The sequence below is a fragment of the Lissotriton vulgaris genome, chromosome 2_1 (genome assembly GCF_964263255.1).
Source record: "Lissotriton vulgaris chromosome 2_1, aLisVul1.2, whole genome shotgun sequence".
Classification (NCBI taxonomy): domain Eukaryota; kingdom Metazoa; phylum Chordata; class Amphibia; order Caudata; family Salamandridae; genus Lissotriton; species Lissotriton vulgaris.
The window spans coordinates 2011254758-2011278587 of NC_141687.1; the positions used below are offsets into that span (position 1 = coordinate 2011254758).

The window sequence follows — 23830 nt, forward strand, 5'->3', positions numbered from 1 at the left end:
AGCAACCCGGGCACTATGCCGGTGATCCCCGATGTCCGATGACCCCGAAATCCACTCCCACTGGCCCCTCCACCAGACAGATATCCTCAGTGGCCATAGAAGAGGAAGAGATAGAGGAACAGGGGGAGTGGGAACCCGCAGCCATGGTCTTATCCTCCATGGGGAATAGCGAGATGATCCCTGGAGATTACCTGCCCGACAACACAGAAAAATATCGCCAGACAGTTAAGGTTAACGGGTGCAGCGTAGGAGCCCTTAGGGACACAGGAGCCAGCATCATGTCTGTTAGATACACGCTAGTCCCCGAGTCCATGATCATCCCCCACACCTCCTGTAGAGTGATAGCAGCTGATAATTCCGTCCGCACCTGCAGGATAGCACAGGTCCCGTTTGAGTGGGAGGGAGTGTCGGGCGATCTACGGGTAGCACGGACATGCCTGTAGACTGCCTCCTGGGGCATGACTTAGAGAGTTCCCAGTGGAAAGAGGTAGAAAGGAGGACCCATTTAGAAATGTTGGGTCTGCCCCAATGGGCCTGTGTGAGCACCCGAACCATGACCGCCAAAATGTCCAACCCCGGGAACGAAGAGCCCGAGTTCCCCAGTGCAGCCCCTGATGTCCCTGAGGGAAGCGAGCCCCCCACGGTCCTCGACCAGCCCTCCATCGAAGGAAGCAAATCCGACGAAGGTCCCCTCGGACCCGCCGTCGAGCCAGTCCCCACCCTAGCAGATATCCCTGAGTTGGCCCAGTGGCGCCAAGAAGGAGGACCATCCCGAGAGAAGTTCTGCCGAGAGCAGACCTCCTGCCCTGCCCTTGAGGGGCTCCGGCAACAGGCCGCAGCCCAGGCCGCTCGAGACCAGTCCGGCTCCCATCACCTTTACTGGGAAAATGGCCTACTTTACAGTGAACAGAAGACCGCCAAACTAGGGTCAGCCCACGTGCGGGTGGTACCCCTACGTTTCCGCGGCCTTCTCCTAAACCTGGCCCACGATGTGCCCCTGGCGGGACACCTGGGCCAAGATAAAACATTCCAACAACTAGTGACCCACTTTTACTGGCCCCGCATGTGGGCCGATGTGGGAACACCACTGTAAGTCCTGCCCCACGTGTCAGGCTAGCGGCAAAAGCGGAGGCAAGCGCAAGGCTCCCCTCCAGCCCTTTCCAGTTGTCAGTACCCCCTTCGAGAGGGTGGGGATCGACATAGTCGGACCTCTGGACCCCCGGACCTCCCTAGGTCACCGGTTCATTTTGGTTCTGGTCGATCACGCCACCCGATACCCCGAAGCCATCCCCCTCCGGACCGTGACGGCCCCGGTCGTGGGCCGGGCCCTCATGGGGATCTTCTCCCGGGTGGGATTCCCCCGGGAAGTGGTGAGCGACCGAGGCACAAACTTTATCTCCCGGTACATGAAGTCCCTTTGGCAACAGTGTGGGGTGTCGTACAGGTTCCTCACCCCATACCATCCCCAGGGTAACGGCCTGGTTGAGCGGTTCAACCGCACCCTGAAAGGGATGATCATGGGTCTAGAGGAGCCCTTGCGACACAAGTGGGACGTCCTCCTGCCCTGCCTCCTGTTCGCATACCGAGAGGTTCCCCAGAAATCCTTGGGGTTCAGCCCTTTCGAGCTGCTCTATGGGCACCCCGTCCGGGGTCCCCTCAGCCTGGTCAAGGATGGCTGGGAGACAGCACCCCCCCCCCCCCCCCGAGCACACCCCCCGATCAAGATGGCTCTGTAGAGGGAGTGAGTCTCTCCTCCTCCCTCACCCCTTTGCAGCGTAAAGAATGTTGCCACTTGTTGAGACAATTCTCAGACCTCTTCTCCCTCACCCCCGGCGTCAGCAGTTGATGCGTCCACGACGTGGATACCGGGGACAGCCCTCCGGTACGACACAGAGCCTACCGAGTTCCCGACCGAGTTCGAGCCTGCATCAAGGCCGAAGTCGACAAAATGTTGGACCTAGGAGTGGTGGAAGCCTCCGACAGCCCATGGGCTAGCCCCGTGGTCCTGGTTCCGAAGGCAGCCGCCCCCGGCCCCGTTCCTGAGCTGAGGTTCTGCGTAGACTACCGCAGACTCAACACAGTCACCCGAACCGACGCACACCCCATCCCCCGAGCCGACGAACTCATTGACCGCCTAGGATTGGCTCAATACCTTCGATCTCACCAGTGGCTACTGGCAGATCGGCCTCATGGAGAGGGCCCAAGAAAGGTCTGCTTTCTCCACTCCGGATGGCCATTTCCACTTCAGAGTGATGCCCTTTGGCATGAAAAACGCCCCCGCCACCTTCCAGCAACTGGTCAATCAGGTCCTGGCCGGGTTCGAAAGTTTCAGCGCAGCATATCTCGACGACATTGCGGTGTTCGGTGCTCACTGGCCCGTGCACCTGCACCACCTCTGGGAGGTGTTGGACGCCCTGCGTCGAGCCAGGCTCACCATTAAAGCTAGCAAGTGCCAAATAGGACAAAGCTCCGTGGTATACCTCGGGCACCAGGTCAGAAGCGGCCTCGTAGCCCCCCCTCCAACCCAAGATAGACGCTATCACTGCCTGGGAGACCCCCAAGACCCAGACCGAGGTGCGGGCCTTCCTAGGACTCACAGGGTACTACCGTAGATTCATCAAGGGGTACGGGAGTATTGTAGGCCCCCTCACAGAGTTGACAGCCAAGGCCAACCCTAAGAAGGTTAGTTGGACCCCTGCCTGTCAGAAGGCATTCGAGGAATTGAAACAGGCCATGTGCACCGCTCCAGTACTACCGGCCCCTGACTACTCCAGAGAGTTCGTGGTCCAGACCGACGCCTCCGAACATGGCATCGGAGCCGTGCTCTCCCAGGTGGACGACCAGAGGATTGATCATCCAGTAGCCTTTATCAGCCGGAGGCCACTACCTCGGGAGCAGAGATGGAGCACCATCGAGCGAGAGGCCTTCGCCGTAGTCTGGGCCTTAAAGAAGCTGAGGCCCTATCTGTTAGGTACCCACTTCCTGGTCCAGACCACCACCGTCCTCTCCGGTGGCTCATGCAGATGAGAGGAGAGAACCCTAAACTGCTACGCTGGTCCATCTCCCTCCAAGGGATGGATTTTACTGTGGAACACAGGCCTGCTGCCGACCACGCCAACGCCGACGGCCTGTCCTGCTTCTTCCGCCTCAGCGAAGAGAACCCCCAAGAGGATGGGTAGTTCTCCTCGTCTTTCAGCTGGCGGGACGCATGTTGGACCCGGCCTCGTGGCGTGGCCCTCGCTGAACCCCCATAACCCAGAACGACAGACATAACTAATTCCCGTCCACCTAGAACTATACACGAGACTCCTACATCGGACCTGAAACGACCTCCAGACCACGTGCCTGCACCCATGCACGTGACCGGCAGACTCCATGTTTTGGCCACCCCGGCCAGCCGGCCGCCTTCTTCCCTTTCGACAGCCTCTGGCCGCTTCTGGCTGCAGCTAGGTGTGCGCGTCCGGTGCGCCCGACTCGCCCAGGGGGGTGAACGACTCCCCAAGTACCCAAAACCAAGGCATCCATCACCCCTCCGGCCCCCTCCAGAGGAACTGGATGTCCTCACACCTCCGAACCATCCCTGGGGGCTGGTTTCGATCGCACCTTGTGGCTTCCTAGTGAGCTGGCTCCAGGCCTTGATGGGCATCTGGGATGCCCTGGACGCATGATCCAAAAGCAGCAAAGACACCCCCGCCGAGACAATCAGGCGCCTGGCCCTCGGACCTCCGGCCTCCTGCCTCTGAGGGTCCGGACATCAAAGAGCTCCTGAACTATAAGACAGCCTGCCTTCCATCTAGTCGGCAGTTGTATCTTGGACAAGAAAGCCCTGCTGATCTGATCACGGCTGACCTTGAGGAGAACAGACTCTAACCCACCGAGCCCTGCTGACGTCGTCGCGGCTCATCCTCGAATCTACGGAACGGAACCATTGGAGCCCTGCTGACACTGTCCCGGCTCCCTCTCGAAGAGCAAGACCTGAACCATCGGAGCCCTGCTGACCTTGTCGCGGCCCACTCTTTAGAACGAGAGACACTTGCTACCATCCAGAGCCCTGCGGACGCTGTCGCGGCTCCACCTGCCTACGAGTACGACGAAGTACTCCTGACCAAGCCCTGCTGACCTCGTGGCGGCTTGAAGAAATCTCCGGTCTGGCTGGACCATCAACGCTACCCTCACGTCCATCTGAAACTGAAGTGAGCAGGACAGCATGTCCCAACGCCAGCCCCCGTACCCCCAAGTTCGAGGATTGAGAACTGTGCGCAGGGTGCGTGGCGTGCCAGCTGGCCCCCTAAGACTGTCCCGCTTCCCTGTTCCCTTGCTACGAGATTTTTGCGATCCCTCGATCGCCTTGTATTGATCCTCATTTTTATCTTGATAAAAGTTCATACTTGATAAAGATTCACGTTGTGGTGTCCGTTCATAAGTGTGGTGTGTCGACAGTGTGTACCATCAGTCCTCCCCAGCGGGGACTCCCCCTCGATAAGACTCAGCAGTATTTGTGGGAGAGGAGGTCCCGGGTGGTTAGGAGAGTCATCTTGACCCCTGGGGTCACCGCCTTCCAACAGTCGGTCCAGTGGAGTTCGGTGGTATGGTTGAAGGAGACATGGGGACTTGCGGAGAAGATGTGTTCAAGCCTGTGACCGGCAGAGTGGGTGGACGTTGTGATGAGTTGTCTGAGTCCGAGGTTGGCTAGGTTGTCTATCAGGGTGGTGGAGTTGGTATCGTTGTTGTTCGAGGTGGAAGTTCAGGTCCCAGAGGAGGATGTAGTCCGTGGAGGCGAGGGCTTGTGTGCTGACGAAGTCGGCGATGGAGTCGCTGAACTGTGGTCGGGGTCGGGGGGTCTGTAGATGAGGGTTCCTCTGAGGGTGGTGTTGGGATCAATGTGGATCCGGAAGTGCAGGTGTTCGGCTGTGCGGAGAGTGTCGTCGTTGTTGGTCTAGACTCCGAGAGAGTTCCTGTGGACGAGGGCAATTCCTCCTCCTGCTCCGTTGGTGCGGTCCCTGCAGGTGATCTTGTAGCGTTCCGGGACGGCTATGGCTTTGTCGGGTGCCGAGGCAGGGTTCAGCCAGGTCTCCGACAGGAAGGTGACGTCTGGGGAGGTTGAGTTGAATAGGTCCCAGAGTTCAACGGCGTGTTTGCAGGCAGAGTGGGAGTTGAGAAGGATGCATCTGAGGTGGTTGGGTTCTTTCCTGGTCGGTAGCATGGTGGGGTGGATGCTTGAGAAGCTGCAGTTCTGGCAGGTGAAAGCTCCGTGGGTGCGCTACGGGGCGGCCAGGAAGCAGGTGTGTGATCGTCCTTTGTTGAGTGCGTGGAGGGTTCTGGCATCATACCGGTGTCGGGCGTCGTGGCGTTCGCGGGTTCCAGGGGTCCTGGTGCTGAGCGCAATACAGGCAGGGGCGGGCACAGATGGGCTTGCCTTAGGCGCGCCTGCGACACAGGGGCATGCCGGCTGCACGCGTCCGCTGCGCGAACGCTGTGCGGCCTCCTTATTAGGGTATGTGGGAGGGAGGAGCATCTGGGAGGCGGGAGCGAGGTGACGAATGGGATTGCAGGGGGGCGGGCGGCAGGGACGCAGCCATGGTAAAAATTGGCGGGCAGCGGGAGAACTGGGCACAGGAAGGAAAAACAAGTTAAGCAAGAAAACAAGTACAGGGGAATAAAAACAAGTCTGGGCAAGAAAGCAGTACAGGCACAGGGGAATAAAAACAAGTCTGGGCAAGAAAGCAAGTTAGGCACAGGGGAATAAAAACAAGTCTGGGCAAGAAAGCAATGTGAGAATAGCCCGCTTTCACCCCTTTCGAGATCCGTAATCTCTAGTCCCTGGATACCAAAAGAGCGCTGCACAGACATCGTCAGGAGCTCAAGGGTTAACTAACCCCAACTTCTTTCACATACAGGAAGAGAAACAACCCAGACGGGAGGAAGACCAAATTAAGGGACTCGAGAGGCGGGCTAGCCCCTAAAAGGAACACGCCAGAACTGGACGGACTGGGGGAGATCGGGAAACGGAAGGAGGAGAATGGAGTCGTGGACGGTGAAAAGGAGAGCTTTGAAGAGGAGCAAGGGACCGGCGGCCAAGATCCCAGTCACTCGGAGGATGAAGACGTGGAACCGGACGCCTGAACAGAGGACTGGTGGACACCCCCGGAGGACGCCTTCATGCTGCCGTAACTCTGGAGAGTTACGGCTTCCGCAGTATGTGAATCGGGAAAGGGGCAGGAAGGGAGGGTGGGGGAGGGGGGGACTGTACATAAGGACGGGAGAGACCGGAGAGGGGCTGAGTTTTTCGGTATACTGGCGCAGGTTGGCGAGAACACAAGCAAAACACCCGGGCCCAGATTACATACTCGGGGGGTGTAAACAGAGGACAAAAGCCTTCACCTCAGATAAGGCCAGACGAGTACAAACAAGTGTCAGGCAAACCGAGGAAGGAAGGGTTTTTGAAGTTAAGAAACCCTAAGAAACGGACATTGTATTGTTTAAAATGGTTACTTGAAAGTAAGATAATCAGTCTCGTGACCAGACTAGACTAGACTAGACATAGTGAAAGGATTGATTCACTTTGTTTCATCCACCTTGATTTAAACCTACCTATTCATCCAAACTATACACTTCGGTTTCCCACACTCCTTTTCCCCTTGGTGACTGTCTTCCCTTTTAGGTAGAAGGCCTGCGTAGGGTTTAGAATAGAACAGGACATTGGCGCTCAAACAGATGTATAAATGGTTGGTCAGTGAGTGATAGGATTGTACAAATTCTCACGGTGCAGCCAGTGTAGAGGAATACCCTAAACCTCACAAAGAGCCAAAGACAAAGATCCTTGGCACTAGAGAAACATATAGCAGGTACTGGGCACACATGTAAGATAAACAGTATTAATACTGAGAAATTAACACACAATTATTAAGTCGACATCAGTGGTGTAAAAAACACGTTGTTTACGTAGGTTTCTTTCTTTTCTCAGAACATACAATGCCAGCCGACACATGTTTCGTCAACAGGAGGATACCTGTGACTCTTCAGGACTGTGAATTTATATCATAACACATTATTTATGTTGTATTCTAAATGTTATGATATAAATTCACAGCCCGGAAGAGTCACAGGTATCCTCCTGTTGACGAAACACGAGTCGGCTGGCGTTGTACGTTCTGAGAAAAGAAAGAAACCTACACAAACAACGTGTCTTTTACACCACCGGTGTCGAATTAATAATTGTGTGTTAATTTCTCAGTATTAATACTGTTTATCTTACACGTGTGCCCAGTGCCTGCTATATGTTTACTTTTTAAGTAGTTGAAGCCTTCAGAGAACTAAAATACTTACCGCATACCCTTTCTTCTTTCCATGTTACCAGGGGGACGTTGGCACCACTCACCTGGAGAGAAAAGACCCAGCCCGAAGGCAGAAGAAAGAAGATCATCAATCATCCCTACTTATCATTTGCCCATTTTTTGTTAAATTTAATAAATTACTCCATCATTGATCCACGCATAAGACCTCCTCGATTCTTTGTCCGCCCATCCCTCTCACATTTGGTGTCAGAAGTGGGATCGGGGTAAATGGAGGCTGCATTCCAGAAGATGGCGGAAGGACAAGAAAAACTTGGACGCATAATGGGGACGTTTTTGGCTGTTGCCGAGGTAGAGAGAAACTACATAAAACGCTTTTCACTTAAAGTCGAGGACAAAAAACGGTTATCGGGAAACTGGCAGAAACCCTCAGCCAGACTAGAGCACATACAGGACTTCCCACCGTAGTCCTTCAAAAATATGGGGATGGAGAAGATCCTGATTTTTTTTTGTCTAATTTCGAAAGGATGGCCCAAGCCGCCGGGTGGAATATAGACAAGTGGGGTCAGTATCTTTCTCCTGTGTTGCTCCCAGGTTGTGGACTTCTCTTCCGGCTACACTGAAACTCGAACCATCTCTGTTAAAATTACGCAAAGCCCTTAAAACCTGGCTCTTCTCTCAATAACAACTGCGATGCGTAATCATTACTCTACTGGCGCCGGGAGACCCCTTGTGGGTAGCTGCGCGCCCTATAAATTAAATTACAAATACAAATACAAATCTTGGTCCACTCCTTTCAGGGGTCCTGCAAGCAGCATATCAGATTCCAAATGATGAAGTGAAAATGAACATACTAGAAAGGTTGGGGATTGAGGAGGACACATATAGGATTAAGTTAAGACAGATCAAGGAAGGGCCTCAGGAAACCCCCAGAGCTCTTGCCTATCGTGTTCGGGACATGGCAGACAGATGGTTAAAACCACAAACAGCAACTAAGGAAGAGATCATGGAGAAGATATACCTGGAGCAGTACTCAACATCCTTATACCTCCATGTACAGAAGTGGGTTCGCCAGCATACAGGGCTTAATCTAGAGAGGGCTATCGACATAGCTAGTGCCTTCAATAGGGCTCAGGAAATATAGAAGGGAAAGGAGGAACACCATTGGAAGCACCAGGGTAGTACCCCCGTACGACCAACCCGACAGCCACCCCATTCTAAATCCGAGCCTGTCACCTTCATGCCCAATCCTTTACCTGTACCTGTTAAGACCCCAACCCAGCAGGGACCACAATGCAACAACTGTGGGCGTTTCGGACACATAGCCCGGGTATGCCCCCAGAAGGAAAACCTATGGAAGTCGGTCTCATTCGTAATTTTTACTGTACCCCGTCTGATTCCAAACCTCCCTATCACAAAGATGTATTAGTGACTGGAGAAAAAAAAAGACAAGCCCTAGTAGACACGGGTTGTTTTCACAGTGTCATGAGGCCCCAGGAAATTCCTGGAGGAGTATCCCAACCCACTGGGTTTGTAAATATACAGTGCGAACATGGGGATGAACAACAATATCCCACTACAGATGTTCGGGTACAACATGATCTTTATGTTGACACCCTGCCGCTACGAATCGGTCTGATCCCAAGGCTACCCGAGTCTATGGTGCTAGGAAATGATTATCCTCCCCTGCCCACATTAGTGAGGGACATCTGAGTGATGATAAGGGATGGACTGGCCCTTTCGCACAAGTATCTGAATCTGAATATCCTGAGAGCAAGCCAAAGAAAACTGAAAAACAGAAAAAAAAAGGGAAAAACACGATTGGAATAGAGTGGCCCTAGCTCATACTCCAAATATGCCTATTTGACAACACGACCGAGGTTTTCTAACTGCCCAGAAAGAGGATCCCACCTTACATGAAGCCTGGGTCAGAGCAAATGACGAGGAAGACCTTAATCAAGTAGGTCCTCAGTTTCTCATCAAGAAGGGTTTGTTATATTGGAAGGGAGGGAGGGATAGGCCCTTACAACTTCTAGTTCCTCGACAATACTGCTGTGCTGTTCCTGGCTCATAGCCATTTATTGGGGGTCATTTTGGAGAAGAGAAAACAGAAAAGGCCATTCTAGAGAAGTTTTATTGGCCAGGTATCTACCAACAGGTATGTCAATACTGCAAAGAATGCGCCATATGACAAAAAAAACAGTAGAGTCTTGTCCCAAAGGTCCCTTTACAACCCTTACCACTCATCCAAGAACCCTTTTCCAGAGTTGGGATGGACATTAATGGGCCCTTACTTCCTTCCCGGAGTGGGTGTCGGTTTGTTCTAGTCATAGTAGATTATGCCACCCGCTTCCCAGAAGCTGTGGCTTTACGCCAGCCGAATGCCACCCAGATTGCTAAAGCAATGATTAACATATTTTCCCGGGTGGGATTTCCACGGGAGATCATTACTGACCAAAGGACCCCTTTTGTTTCTCGCTTGATGAAACAAGTGTGTACGATATTAAACATCAAGCAAATATGTACAGCAGCCTACCACCCCCAGACAGATGGGCTGGTGTAAAGATACAAAGCCACCTTAAAAAACACTAAAGAAATTGTTGGACCCTGAGACTCGGAAATGGGAGGATATGTTACCATTGGCACTTTGAGGTCTGCTGTTAAGTACAAAGGAGTACAGGATATCCACCCATTGAATTATTGTATGGCAGTCAACCCCGCACTCTGCTAGACATGTTAAAGGAGGAGTGGGAAGAAGGGCCGGAAGGGGCCAAACCCCTACCAGAATATGTACTTAACTTAAAAACGCACCTAAAACAAATCCGCAGTATAGTCACCTCACATTTGGAACAGCAAAACGCACAAGATGATGGACGAAATGTTGCACAATGGTAAAACATTCACCCCCAGTCAAAGATCTGGGTTTAATCCATCGTTTTTTTGCTCACCAAGCCACCCCAGTTCAGACATGGTCATATGCAAATAAGTCTTGATCCTGTGCCTCATGGGAACAGACCAGCCCGAACTGCTAAGCCATTTCTTCCCTGGACCGGTATCAAGCATCCTAGGACCGATTTCTGGCTATCAGCCATCGTCAGCCAGGATAGCTTGACTCCAGTGGCTTAGTGAGCACGGGACCCACGTCTGGGCATATCCTTCCAACATAGGGTGAACAGCAAAACACACAAGATGATGGACGGAATGTTGCACAATGGCAAAACATTCCCCCCCAGTGACAAATCTGGGTTTAATCCATCGTTATTTTGCTCACCAAGTCACCCCAGTTCAGACATGGACATATGCAAATCAGTCTTGACCCTGTGCCTCATGGGAACAGACCAGCCCGAACTGCTAAGCTATGTCTTCCCTGGACCAGAATCAAGCATCCTAGGACCGGTTCTGGCTTCCAGCCGTCTTCAGCCAGGATAGCTTGATACCAGTGGCTTAGTGAGCACGAGACCCACATCTGGGCATACCCTTCCCACATAGGGTGAACAGCAAAACACACAAGATGATGGAGGGAATGTTGCACAATGGAAAAACATTCACCCCCAGTCACAGATCGGGGTTTAATCCATCGTTATTTTGCTCACCAAGCCACCCCAGTTCAGACATGGCCATATGCAAATCATTCTTGACCCTGTGCCTCATGGGAACAGACCAGCCTGAACTGCTAAGCCATGTCTTCCCTGGACTGGAATCAAGCATCCTAGGACCGGTTTCTGGCTATCAGCCGTCTTCAGCCAGGAGAGCTGGACTCCAGTGGCTTAGTGAGCACGGGACCCACGTCTGGGCATACCCTTCCCACATAGGGTGAACAGAAAAACACACACCGGTCCTTGGATGCTTGTTTCCAGTCCAGGGAGGTAAGTAAAATAAATGATCCATTGGGATCAATAATCAAGCATTCATCATAACCATACAACCATACATACACCTTACAGTAGGCAATTCTGCTCTATCTTCTAAATATGTAGGAGATACCTAAATAACAATCTGCCCTGTCCTGAAACGTATATACTCCAAGAGAATAGTGGTACAAACCTAACTTTCAGACTCCAAGAAGTGAGCGGCCACACATACAATCAGGATCCACCGTACAAGGGGACCTGCCTTTCGGAACAGCAAATAGAGTTTAATCGACCCCGAGAGAAAGCAAGATTTTTCAACCACTTTAAAGTGTATACCTCGACACAATGCAGGACCCCCTCACAGACTAAAGCCTGGGAACTGAGCACTCGATTCAGAGATTACAAACAGGAAGTGACAAGTTTAATGTCCCATTGAGCAACCTCTACGAGGGTTGGAAAACAAGTAACATTAAAGCAGCCGATAGCAACACCGGACATATAAGAAGTCCCGTGACTCTAGATGATTTTATCGAATTACGTTGCAAGCACGAAAGAGTCCAGAGTTGTCTTGAAAAAGGTGTTGTTTATGAAACTATACATTGAAACGCGTCGACGCATTTATTTTAATACGTCAAATTCAATGAACCAAGTCCCAGAATTGACCGATTGGACTGTGGACATTATAAATGGGATTCCCTTGAATTGACATACTGCTGATGATTATAGACTAAATCACGGAATTTTTGTCTCTTTTTGGTTTTAATTGTATTTGTGTATAATGCTTATGTACTTCAACTGTTATTGTGAAAGTTTTTAATGATTTTTAATGAAAGTTTGATATCAATAAACATACAGATTGTAATATTGTACTGTTCAGGTGCTTGAATAAGTTTCAGGACAAGGGGGATTGGTATTTAGGTATCTCCTACATATTTAGAAGATAGAGCAGAATTGCCTACTGTGAGGTGTATGTATGGTTGTATGGTTATGATGAATGCTTGATTATTGATCCCAAGGGATAATTTGTTTTACTTGCGTATTTGTTACCCTGTCCCTTGGATAAGCATGAGCGAATTTTGCGGATCTCGCGTTCGCGAATTTTGCGGATTTGCGGATTCGCAATCCGCAAAATCCGCGAATTCCCGCGAATTTGCGGATTTTTTTTTTTTTGTGTTCGCCCGTGTTTCTGCCAGTTCGCGAGGGTTTTGTACACTTTCGCAAATTGCGAACTTACCTGTCGGGTCGCAAGTTTCGCGAACTTGTTGTTTCTACGTGTCCAGCCTGTTTGGGACACTCTTCTTCATCACTGCCACTCTCTGTCACCACTGCCACTCTCTGACTACTCATGCCACCCTCTGGCCCACCCATGCCACCCTCTGTTTCATCACCACACCCTCTGGTTGTCCAGTGTACATTATTTTCGGCAAAGCAAAGCACACCTTCCCTGCCTCAAGTGACCTGAATTAATTTGGGGCTGATTCATGTGTCACAGAATATTTTTTTAGCTGGCACCTGCTTCCTTAGTGCGCCCTGATTAGTGATCTTTTGCACTTGCTAAGTGCTTTCATTGTTGCAAAATTAGTTACAACACCTGCCCTGCCCCAACTGACAATAATGAATTAGGGGCTGATTAATGGATTTTAACTTCCAGCCTGGCTCCTGCTTGTCTCCCTTAGCTGTAATTCAGGACCTTTGTGGCATATGTGTAACTATTCTGAGGTTCAGAGCAGGGTCACATAATAGTTTCAACTGGCAACTGAACTCTGGAGGGGCCCCTCAGGAAGCACTCCAGGAAATGGCTACTAATGATGAGCCTGAACTTTTGAACCTGGTAAGTAGTTACTTTCAGTTTTGCTAAGATCGTATTTCTGCAATTTTGCACTTATTCGCGGGGCGCGAACTCACGCGAACAGTGCGAGCAGTGCGAGCAAAATCCGCTGCTCGCGGATTTGCGGATTTTGCGGGAAATTCGCAAATCTCGCGGATTGCGGATTTCCCGAAAATCCGCAAAATCCGCGAGCGGAACGGATTTTCCACCCACGCCTACCCTTGGATAGCTGGGCCACTCCCTTTTATTTTTTCACAACTCCAGTCCAGGGAGGACCTGGCTTGGCAGTTCGGGCTGGACTGTTCCTATGGGGCACAGGGTCAAGACTGATTTGCATATGGCTGGGTTCAAACTTGAAATGGCATGGTGAGCAAAAAAACGATGGATTTAGGCACAGATCTCTGTACTGGGGTGAATGTATGACATTGTTATGCATTCTGTCCATCACCTGTTGTTTTTGCATTCGTCACCCCGAATGGGACGGGTATGCTCAGACGTGATTCCCGTGCTCTCCATGCCACTGGAATCAAGCTATCCAGGCTGATGACGGCTGAAAGCCCGAAACCGGTGTGAGAAGTTGGCCCGATATGTGATGTTCACTATTCTAAGTTCAGAAAAATGTTATTGAAAGAATATGACATAAGCTTACAAAGTAAGACAAAGAAAATAGCAAGCAAAGTATACATCAGGATAATTAAAGGTATTAATATAAGCTACAAAAAGAAACATCAAAAATTGAGAATAAATATAAGCAAAATTGGCTACTGGTATGATATAAGGTAATAAAAGATATACTAAATATACATTGTAATTACAAGAAAAGCGAAAATAATATTAATATGTTTAACAAAATACAGGAATTCATGGAGGTTTAGGAACTTCTTGTTGTAACAGGGACAAAGGCAGAGAATTCTGAGCACTTAAATCAAAAAATACGATGGATTTAGGCACAGATCTCTGTACTGGGGTGAATGTAGGACATTGTTATGCATTTTGTCCATCACCTGTTTTTGCATTCGTCACCCCGGGTGGGACGGGTATGCTCAGACGTGAGTCCTGTGCTCTCCATGCCACTGGAATCAAACTATCCAAGCTGATGAGGGCTGAAAGTCCGAAACCGGTGTGAAACGTTGGCCTGATATGTGATGTCCACTATTCTAGTGGGCACTCTGTATCAGTCTAAACATCCCTTATGGTGATGGTTGTAAAGTCAACCTTATAAACCGGCTATCCTACTGGTAGCATGGACAAAGCAGTCTTTGGCTAATACTTCAGAGAGCATGTGAAGCCAATTGTTTTACCAATAATAACCCCTTGAATACCAAATACCACACAAGGTATATATAAAATATATATGTATTTATTACTAACACAACCCCTCTGCACTCTTTATGAGGTCAGAGTTCGAGATACAGCACAAGTGACTCAATAAGCATACTATAAGTTGCACAAATACAATTCTGCCCTAGGGGCACGAACCATATACTAAATAAGTGGTATAATAACCACTTTAGAACAGGTGAATGGGACTAGGGAATCGCTGGGACTACAGTGAACAACCACAGGTTAGGAAGTAGGAGTCTCACAGGATGCGTGTGCAGTGTCTAAACACACACGCGAGTTCTCATAGACTTTCAATGGGAACATAAAAGTTAGAAACTAGTTGATTTCGGACAGTCTGAGTGGACTTGCTGGGAAACCCAGTTAAAAAAGGACACTTGGATAGTTATTACCCACAGGAGCACCGGAGTACTCGAGTTACCTAGCCCAGGGAAGCCGGGTGCATAGGTGTAAAGTCGTGTCGGGTTTCATCGTCGATTCCTATGGAGAGCTGCAAGAAGATGCTGCAGGCGACCAGGAGGAAGATGTCTGGATGGATCCAAGGGTAGATCGGAGAAGTGAAGAACCTGAAAGCAGAGGGGACAGAGTCTGGGTCACTAGCCAGTGACCAGGAAGAAACCAGGCGATGTCGAGCTGCAACCAGGTGAAGAAGTGAAGCTTGTCTCTGCAGCAACATGGACCAGGAGGTGTCGACGATGACCAGGAGCTGGGTACAGACTGTCCCACAAAGGCTCTCGCTGTTGGCGGTGTCGGCTTCTGGATTTGAATCAACAAGCCTTGGCAAAGCCAACCCAGGCAGGAAGTGAAGATCAGCTTCTTGTACAGACCAGCAAGGTCCGTGGAGCTTCCCCTTTACAGGAAAGCAAGAGCAAGCCCAGAGCAACCAGGCAAGCAGCGTTGTTTCAAAATGGAGTCTTCAAGATGGCCACTAGCCAGCGGGCTAGCAACCGCGAATGTGCGTTGAGAGGAAATGCAAGAGCAGGCCCCACGCGGCACTCGTGGAGTGTGGAGGGCTGAGCTTCGGTGCACTTACGACTCGGGGTTGGGGCTTCTCAAGTCCCAATGCACAACTTCAAGGACGCCTCAGAAGCTGCACAATTTAGCAAAGAGCAAAATGGCCAGGTGTCCGGTCCCACATCTCTGGTGTCTGCCACGGGTCTCAGCTTTGCTGGAGGTGTGGGTCGGAGTAGTCTGGAAGTCCAGTCCTGTGTAGCAGAGTCGTCGGGATCCTTCGGGAGCATCAACAAAGCAACCCGGCAATTTGCTAGGTAGTGCCTGTTTGCACAGGGTGGTCACTCCTTGACCACAAGGGAGATTCTTCAGTCTTCTAGTTGCAGTAGAATGTCGAAGGTCCAGAGTTTCGTTTCAGAGTTTCAGTTCAGGATAATCTAAAGTCTCTAGACTCAGCTCCCAGCTTTATACTGATTAAAGGGGCTGGATTACCTACTAGGTCCCTCCTATGGGTGGGACCAGGGAAGGGGGTGGTTACACCCCTACTCCTATGTCCAGTTTCGCGCCGAGCTGGGGCTGGAGGGCCCCAGCAACTGGTTTGAACAGAGATATGCATGGAGCCCCTTGTGTGCCCCAGGCAGCGTCTCATTTCATTCAACCCACCCTGCCCCAATACAATATAGCCTGTCTGGGGAGGTGCTAGCAACTCCCAAGGCAGGAAATATATTGTCCAGGCCTCCCTCGCTGGAAGGGCTCCCAGCTGCAGGAGGTCAGACTTGTGTCTGTGGCAGCAGCATCCATTTTGTGATGCTGAGGCTCTGTTTGACTTTAACCGGGTAAAGCTACAACTACATGTCTTCTCCCTCTAGAAGGGTGGAATGCTACCCCGTTGCCAGAACTGGCAAGGGGGTAGTATTCCAAAGCGTATGACACCTTACACAACATATTTTGATAAAGCCAAGGACATGGTTCCGAAAGCTGCAGACAGGCTCAGCTCATGCTAGAGCACCATTTCACATAAAACCAAGATCTGTAGTTCCGTGAGTTTTTGGGTCTGGTTCGGTGGTTCCGAACCCGTACAATAAAGGTCGTCGGAAATAGACGATTTTGGTGTCAGCAGACCGCAAATGACGAGTGTAGTGTGTCTGAGTGTTTTCGCATGAATCGATCAATGAAAACACTCCGTATTCAAGGATTTAGTTTGGACCTTCGGGTTCCATTTTGTGTACGGCAGCCATTTTGTATGGTTGCCCTCACATAGGCCCGATGACTGCGGCCGAACGAGTCCTTGAGACACGTATGCTTTAGCTGACTTCTGAATGACCCGGCCAAACTGACTCTTTGCCCGAGGCTGACCTCGCTGACCCAGTTCCTTGTTAAACAGCTGGTCAGATAAAGATCAAAGAGTAGGACATGCCCGAGTTTACGGTACACTGCTCCCACCTTTCTATCTCACTTCTAATCTGTTTATGCTCTTTCCTTTACGACATATTCACTGATTTGGGTTGAGGGTTTATGATGGGTTTGTCCGGCCTGATCCGACAAGAAATCTGGAATGTGCTTGGTCATTTCTGGTGGGCTGGACAACGGAAAGTGGGATTGTCGTCATACGCTACTTTTAAATTGTCACACTGTCATTGGTCAATTTATATGAACTCAATGCTAATTTGAAATGTTGCCTGAGGCTTGATTTTTGACATAAAAGACCATGCTCCGCTCATTGAATTTGTGCAGTCTCTAGCGAACCACCCGTGTGTGCTTTGTAGATCTCTCTTCCTGGTTACAGCCAATAAACTTTGGTCTTTGACGTCATCAAGAAGTATCCCGTGTCTCTGTTTGCCAAGACAGGGGAACTCGAAGGCATCGGGCGTTCTCCCTGACGCCGCTGGGTTCTAAAACCCGGTCCTTCAGAACTCTGCCTTCAGGATTGTCAAGGTCTGCCATAGGAGTGGGTGCATATGTGTCTATATATAAGATTAGATATAGGAATACTATATCTAAACAAGGGGTGATTACACAACCTTGAGTGATCAGCCAGTGATGCCAGTTTGGATGGCCAGCCAGGGGTGGCATAATACATGCTGCAGCCCCTAGTAGGCTTTGGATGCACCTATGCCCTGGGTACCTATGGTACACTATACAGGGGCTCATAAGGTGACCCAATATCCAATTGGAGATGTACTTAAAGTACATGAGTCCATTTTACAGTGAGTGCCGATAGCCTGGGGCCCTGATTAGCAGGATCCAAGGCCAACTAAGTCAAAAACCAGCTAAACACTAGGCAAAAAGTTGGGGTAACCATATAGTCAGATATCCACCTTCCTACACAACCCCTCACCCCCCCCGCCCCAAACGAAAGGAGATAAGGCTATCCTTGACCAGGTAAACATATATTGCCTAAGTGGCCATATAAGGAAGTACCTGCACTAGCATGGGTACCCTCTGTCTCATGGTCCACTAAGCAATCCCTTACCCTAAAGGTATCATAGGGTCTCCACCATAGGGAATCTCTACCTGTGGTGTGTTTTGGCAAAGTAAAAGGTGGTGTTGAGATGCAGTACGGAGGTGAGGCTCCTCTAATGTAGGGCTCAGCTTCCTCCAATCACTTTCCACCATGCATGCCTTTCTTTCCTTGGCTGAGTTGCACTGTGCTCTCAGGGTCAACCTCTGTCTACCTACAGCTGGAGGCTGGGTCCCTTTTGTTGGCTCACTGGAGGGACAGGTCAAGTTTGGGGCCCTTAGGTCCCAGGTTTGGCTGTGCCCAACAGAGTCCATCTGGTGGAGGTTCCTAACTAGGTGCAAGGGAGAACCCTCAGGAGTTTTTGATATTTTCACCTTGCTAGGGATGCTAGCTTTGGTGCCCCTAATCTGCTGATGGGGGGCGTTCCTGTGGACAGGGGGCCCCTTGGGGTCCACTGGCCTCCCTGACCTCTACAGCCCTGGGCTGACTGAGGTAGGGTAGAGAGGGGCAGGTTAACTGCTGCAGACTGGGTCCCACCTTGGAAGGGTCCACTGACATCAGGGGCTCTGCCAGGCTAGGCCTGACTACCTCTGGAGCAGTTCCTCCACAAGGGGTAGGGTCAGTTCCCCGAGGAGGCTGACTCTCACCTAATGTCTGGTGGGAGGGAGACTTTTCTTCCTCCCCAATACTCTCTGTCTGAGTGGAGTGATCCATAATTTCAGGTTTCAAAACACTAAAATCTGTTTGTGTTTGGGCTGTGACCATCACAGCCCTGCCAACCTTTTCAGGGAAGTTTGCTTGAGCTTGGGCTGTGACCATCACAGCCCTTCCAACCTCTTCAGGGAGGAAATCTGCTTGAGCTGGGGCCGTGGCCATCACAGCCCCACAAACCTTTTCTGGAAGGCCTACCATTTTGGAATGGGTTTCTTGTTCTACCGCAGCCCAGGCTGAGATCTCTAGATCATTTCACAGTAGACAATCTACAGGCAAGTTTGTAGACACTGCCACTCTCTTTGGGCCAGTTACACATCCCCAGCTGAGATTTACTACTGCCATGGGATGATCTTTCTTCACTCCATCAATATTGATCACCTGGTAGGTGACCCCAGGTAAAAGTTGTCCTGAGAGGACTAGACTCTCAGTCACCATAGTGATGCTAGCCCCTGTGTCTCTGTAGGCTTCAACTTTCTGGCCATTGAGGAGGGGCTCCTGTCTGTACTTGCCTAAAGTGTTGGGACAAGCGGTGAAGTTGGCAAACCCCATGCCATTCTCACAGACTAGAGTTTTTGTATTAGGGGACCTGGTTAGGCAATAGTCCACCCGAGTTCCCCAGGTATACCCAGTCACTGTTTTGGGGGTACTCCCACCAACTGGGGGATTACTGCTAATAGTAACAGGAGGTCTTGGAGTGTTACTTGGAGGCACTGGCGTAGCTAGGGGGGTGCGGTATGGGCCGGTCCGCCCCAGGCAGCACTATTTTCCGGGCAGCTGCCACACGGCACTGATGGCCCATGACAGCGACCTTTATAATTTATTTGGGGACACTGACAGTGCTCCCGACCGAATCGCTGCTAGGCGAATCCGCCTGACTTCCTGATGCCACAAATGGTGGTTGCACGGTAAAGCAGGGTCGGGGGAGCTCATGAAGCCCTGAATCAGCGTGCTTCGAGTTTCTTAACTGAAATTACACGGAGAAGAACACTTTTAAGAAATCACCGGTTTGTGATTTCACTCTCACTACTAGGCGAGGGCAGGATACACCTTAGCGTGTGTAGACCACCCAGCCTAGATCACACTGGTCCTGAAGAAAACCTCTACAATCACACGAAGGTTGAAACATGTAGACCTATCTTTTTTAACTCTCTTCACATCTTTTTTTGAAACCACAGCCTACCTAACCAGGCAAAGGTGCCACATGTAAATATAATTGCATATATATTTTTACTGGTTGTCCAACCACTCCAGAATAAAGTCTTCGAGTGGGTAGTGTTGAGACAACTTTTAACCACAATTTCCTAGTAATGTCACATATAAACAAAAATAACCAGCTCCACTGTAATCAGGTGTCGCAGCACACTTGGATGGCATTCGGCTATCCGGGTGGGACCCCGATGATGAAGCATGTCACCAACTAGGTTGGTGAGTGAGGGGTCTTCTAAGGACAAAGGATTTCCCAGATTGGGTCGCAGGGCTTGCACCTCAATACCGTACTAACTATACAGGTATTCAGTACCCTCAGTGGATTCTCCTTCATTTGTTTAATTATTGAATCCAAGGGGACCAGGAGTTCTTACTAGACCCCTAAGGTTAAACCTTATTGGCAAATAAATAAGACCTGATGTAGCACAGATCCCTGGAGGATTAATACTTAGTTCACTCAATTAACTGTTTATATTTAAATACATTTAATACATAGCATAGATGCACAAGCTTTTCCCAGTCTTCAGCTTTCAGCTGATGAAAAATGTTTTTGAAATTTCCACATACCTTACTATCATGTTATCTTTGTCAAAATCTAGAACACATTTTGCAAACGTTCCGTGAGTGGAACAGTACTCATCCCGGAGTCTTGGTGTGGGAAACAGAGTCTTAGCGGCTATTTCCAGATTCTGGCTGGCTCCTCCAGCTGGTTAAGCCTGTGGAGGTACCTGGAGTGCAACCATATAGTGCAGAGGGAGCTGTGCAAACAACTATGAATTCCATTATTTCCTTGATCAGAAAACAGTGAATGGTCTTTTCAAGGGTTGTGGGGGCCCTTTGTAGAGGTCTTACTGTAGTTCTGTCTCAGAATTACCATTGAGGCTTGTGTGAGCATAATTGGATAAAACATGAAATGCTGGCTAATATGGCCACCTTCACAGGGTTAGCTAATGATTAAATGTACTGCCTCAAAGCAAAGTTTAAAAAAGTTTACTAGGATGGAATAGAATGCGCAAATGGAAATTATTAACCACCGAAGATTATCTGGTGGTTCTCCACATCCTCTTTATTGGTGTGAGTATTCCATATTCAATTTAAGATAAGGAAAATGTAGATATCAGTGCTATTGTGAGCAAATGGTTTCTCCGCATCCCTCAGTCTGAATTCCAGCTCCTCTAACTTATTGACCATTCCAGAAAATGTTTCTCCATGGCAGAGATGAAGGAGACTTTTTGCTAACTGAATTTTGTAGTGCGTTTAGTAATAGTACAAAAATGCTATTCATGTACTACAGATTGCTATTCACAAATGTACATGCAGAGGTCTCTGCCTCCTCCTTGCCTATCTTTTATATGCAGAGATTACTGCCTTGACTTCAGAGATGTCCACACAGGTATGCCTGCATTTTAGTAGTAAATGTGGGTAGGAAAGAGGGAGAGTGGCTGGAAAATGGGAACTACTACTAAATGGGAGGTGTTTAGGGAGGAGTAAGGAGATAAGAGAAGGGCAAGGTGGAGTTGACGGATGGGCATGCACATTCGCACAAATGAGTAAGCCCATTGCTAGCCACAAGCTTAACTGCTAAAGTTACTACAGTCACAAAGGACCCAATACAATAGTAAATGTACTCCAGCTCATACCTGGATAAATTAAGCACCACACATGGCCAACACCTGGTCCTGCAACGCCCTCCATTAGAAAATACCAGAGGCAGGGACTTACAAATAACACCTCGTAGGAAATAATGTTAAATAAATACATTTAATTCAATATCTTAAATATCTATACATTTAAAGGTTAACAAATATTTTATTTTAAAGTATTTTAATAACCCTTTTCATTTAAAAGTAAATGTATCCTTTACAAAATCCTTTAAAATAAGTCTATAAACAACAATGGTAATTGAGCCTACATAATAAATAAATATTTTGTTTTAGTTGGGTTTATGTTTTTAATAGATCTTTAAATTAATGATGTTAATTTAAATAAATATTTTAAAATTAAACATTTAATTTATAATTAAGTTAATAATTATGTAGCATGTTTTGTTCCACAATAAAAAGACATATGTAAAATTTATAATATTATTTAACATAAAAAGTTTAAAAACCGCTCCACCTGCTGAATTCTGGGAACGAGGCATGTAAGTGTACACTTTGTCCCTGATTCTTTGTCAGGACCGGAGGCTTCGGATTATGCCATTCTTTCATCGCTTTATTCTCTACAGCAGCAAGAAAAAATATAACACAACTACTTTTCCCATGAACATTTGGGGAAAGAATAAAGTCAAACATGAGTCCTATTACAGTGTCCATGTACAGGTGTCTCCCATCATGCTCCACTGTACTTGTCTCCTCCTCTTTCTTCGCTGCTCGCAGCAAGTTAAGTTGGTTTTTTCCTTCTCTCCAGGGTTTTGGGTTTCTGTGTTGTGACTTAGGCCTTTGGGCCGGGTGTCGGGTTTCTGTTTTCTCTCCACAGATTCCCTTGATTGGTCGCGGGACGCCTAGTGCGCTCCTTACGCGATCTTTGCCTAGTAGTGTGCGGTGTGGTGGCGCGGCCACCAGGGGCCGGCGTCTCGTTTGCTGAAGGGGCGCTCCCAGAAGCTTCTAGAGTGTTCTGGCGCGCTCCTGTCACCAGCGGACCCGTGCCTAGCCTCCCGGCTCTGACACCCTGCGGGGTCGCAATTAGGTTTTCCTTTGCTTCTGAACGCCCTTTGGGGTTGTACTTTTGGCGAACACCCTACGGGGTCGTAAGTGTGCTGTGGGACCGCTTTGCCATGAGGCGCCCCCGAGACTCTGTGGGCTGCAGCGTTCCCAGGGCTTTGCCCGTTCATTGTGTGCCTCTGGCCACGCATATCGCTGGGATTCCCCAGACTATAGAGCGCCCTGAGGAGGGTCATTGTCTTGCCTGCCGTTCCCATTGCTAGAGCCTAATTTAACTCGCTATGCAGGGGAACGCGGACAATTATCCGGAGGAGGACCCTCTAAACTATGTCCCGTTGGATGAGGACTTTTACCAGGCAGTCGACGATTCCATCTACCGCGCGGTCGACCAGGCTATCGTCCCCCTGGAACAATGTCTTTCGGCGCGCCTGGACGAGGCCTATGCCAAGTTTGCCGCCTTGCTTCCGGCGCCGGTCCCGGCCTCAGGGCCTGATTCGTCCCCTACCCCGCCTCCTCCCAAGAAGCCTTGCACCGAGGTGGTTGATTCGGCGGCTTTTGCCAGGGTGAAGAGTGCCTTCAAGGCCATGGAGGACACACAAGCTCCTGCCCCTCTTCCTTCGGAGGCTCCGCCGCTTTCTCCACCTGCGATGTCTCCGGACCCGCAGCGCGACGACGACGACTCCCCGGACTCGGAGGAAGAGGCCTGTTCTTCCAGGTCGTGGCTCCCTTCTCAGCCCTCATCCTCCGCAGGTCCGTCGGACATGCTGGACCCGGACGATATCGTCCACCCCCGTTCCTCAGAGTGGGTCCCGTGCGACAAGGTGGCCCAATACGTCGCTAATAGACTACGGAAGCCGGTGGACAAGGATGCTAGGAGCCGCCTGCGCGCGGAGTGTCCCCGGCCGTCGTTGGATGGCAAGGTGGCCTTGACCCCCGACATCGATCCGAAGATGGCTACCTTCCTACAGAAATTTGTCAAGGACCCTCGGAAGGGTATCGACAGGTCCTGGCGCACTTGCCAGGACAAGCTTCTGGATGCTGTCGGGCCCCTTACCAAGATCCTGGATATGGATGAGGAAGCCAAGGTGTCGGGTGATGCGATTTCCCCTGAGGTCCTTTCCAACTGGGCCCAGAGGGCCATTATTTTCCTTGGCTACGCCAACTGCGCCCTATCGACGGAGCGGAGGCGCTCCCTGTTGATCAAGGTGGATCCCAAGCTGGGCGACCTCGCCTCGTCGGAGGCGGGTGCTGTAGCCCAGGGGGGCTTGTTTGGTGACCCGTTCATCAAGGAACTGGGGAAGTTCGTGGCGACCTTCACGTCCCTGGATCGTGCCCAGTCCAATATCAAAAAGGTTTTTGCGCCCCGGGTTTTCGATAAGGCCGGACGAGGCAGGGGCCGCTCGTTTGGCCGGGGCACCAGCTCAGATCGAGATCAAGGCTCCGGACGTGGCCAGTACCAGGACAGGGCCAAGTTCAATAATTTCTACCCCACGAGAGGGCAGAAGTTCGGAGGTCGTGGTGGT

The 23830-nt window shown here is 50.0% G+C and overlaps 1 protein-coding gene across 1 annotated transcript in view; it reads right to left on the reverse strand.

The window, feature by feature from the left end:
- Positions 1 to 23830, reverse strand: part of TM6SF1 (transmembrane 6 superfamily member 1) — a 556895-nt gene that overhangs the window by 468954 nt on the left and 64111 nt on the right. The window lies entirely within an intron of this gene.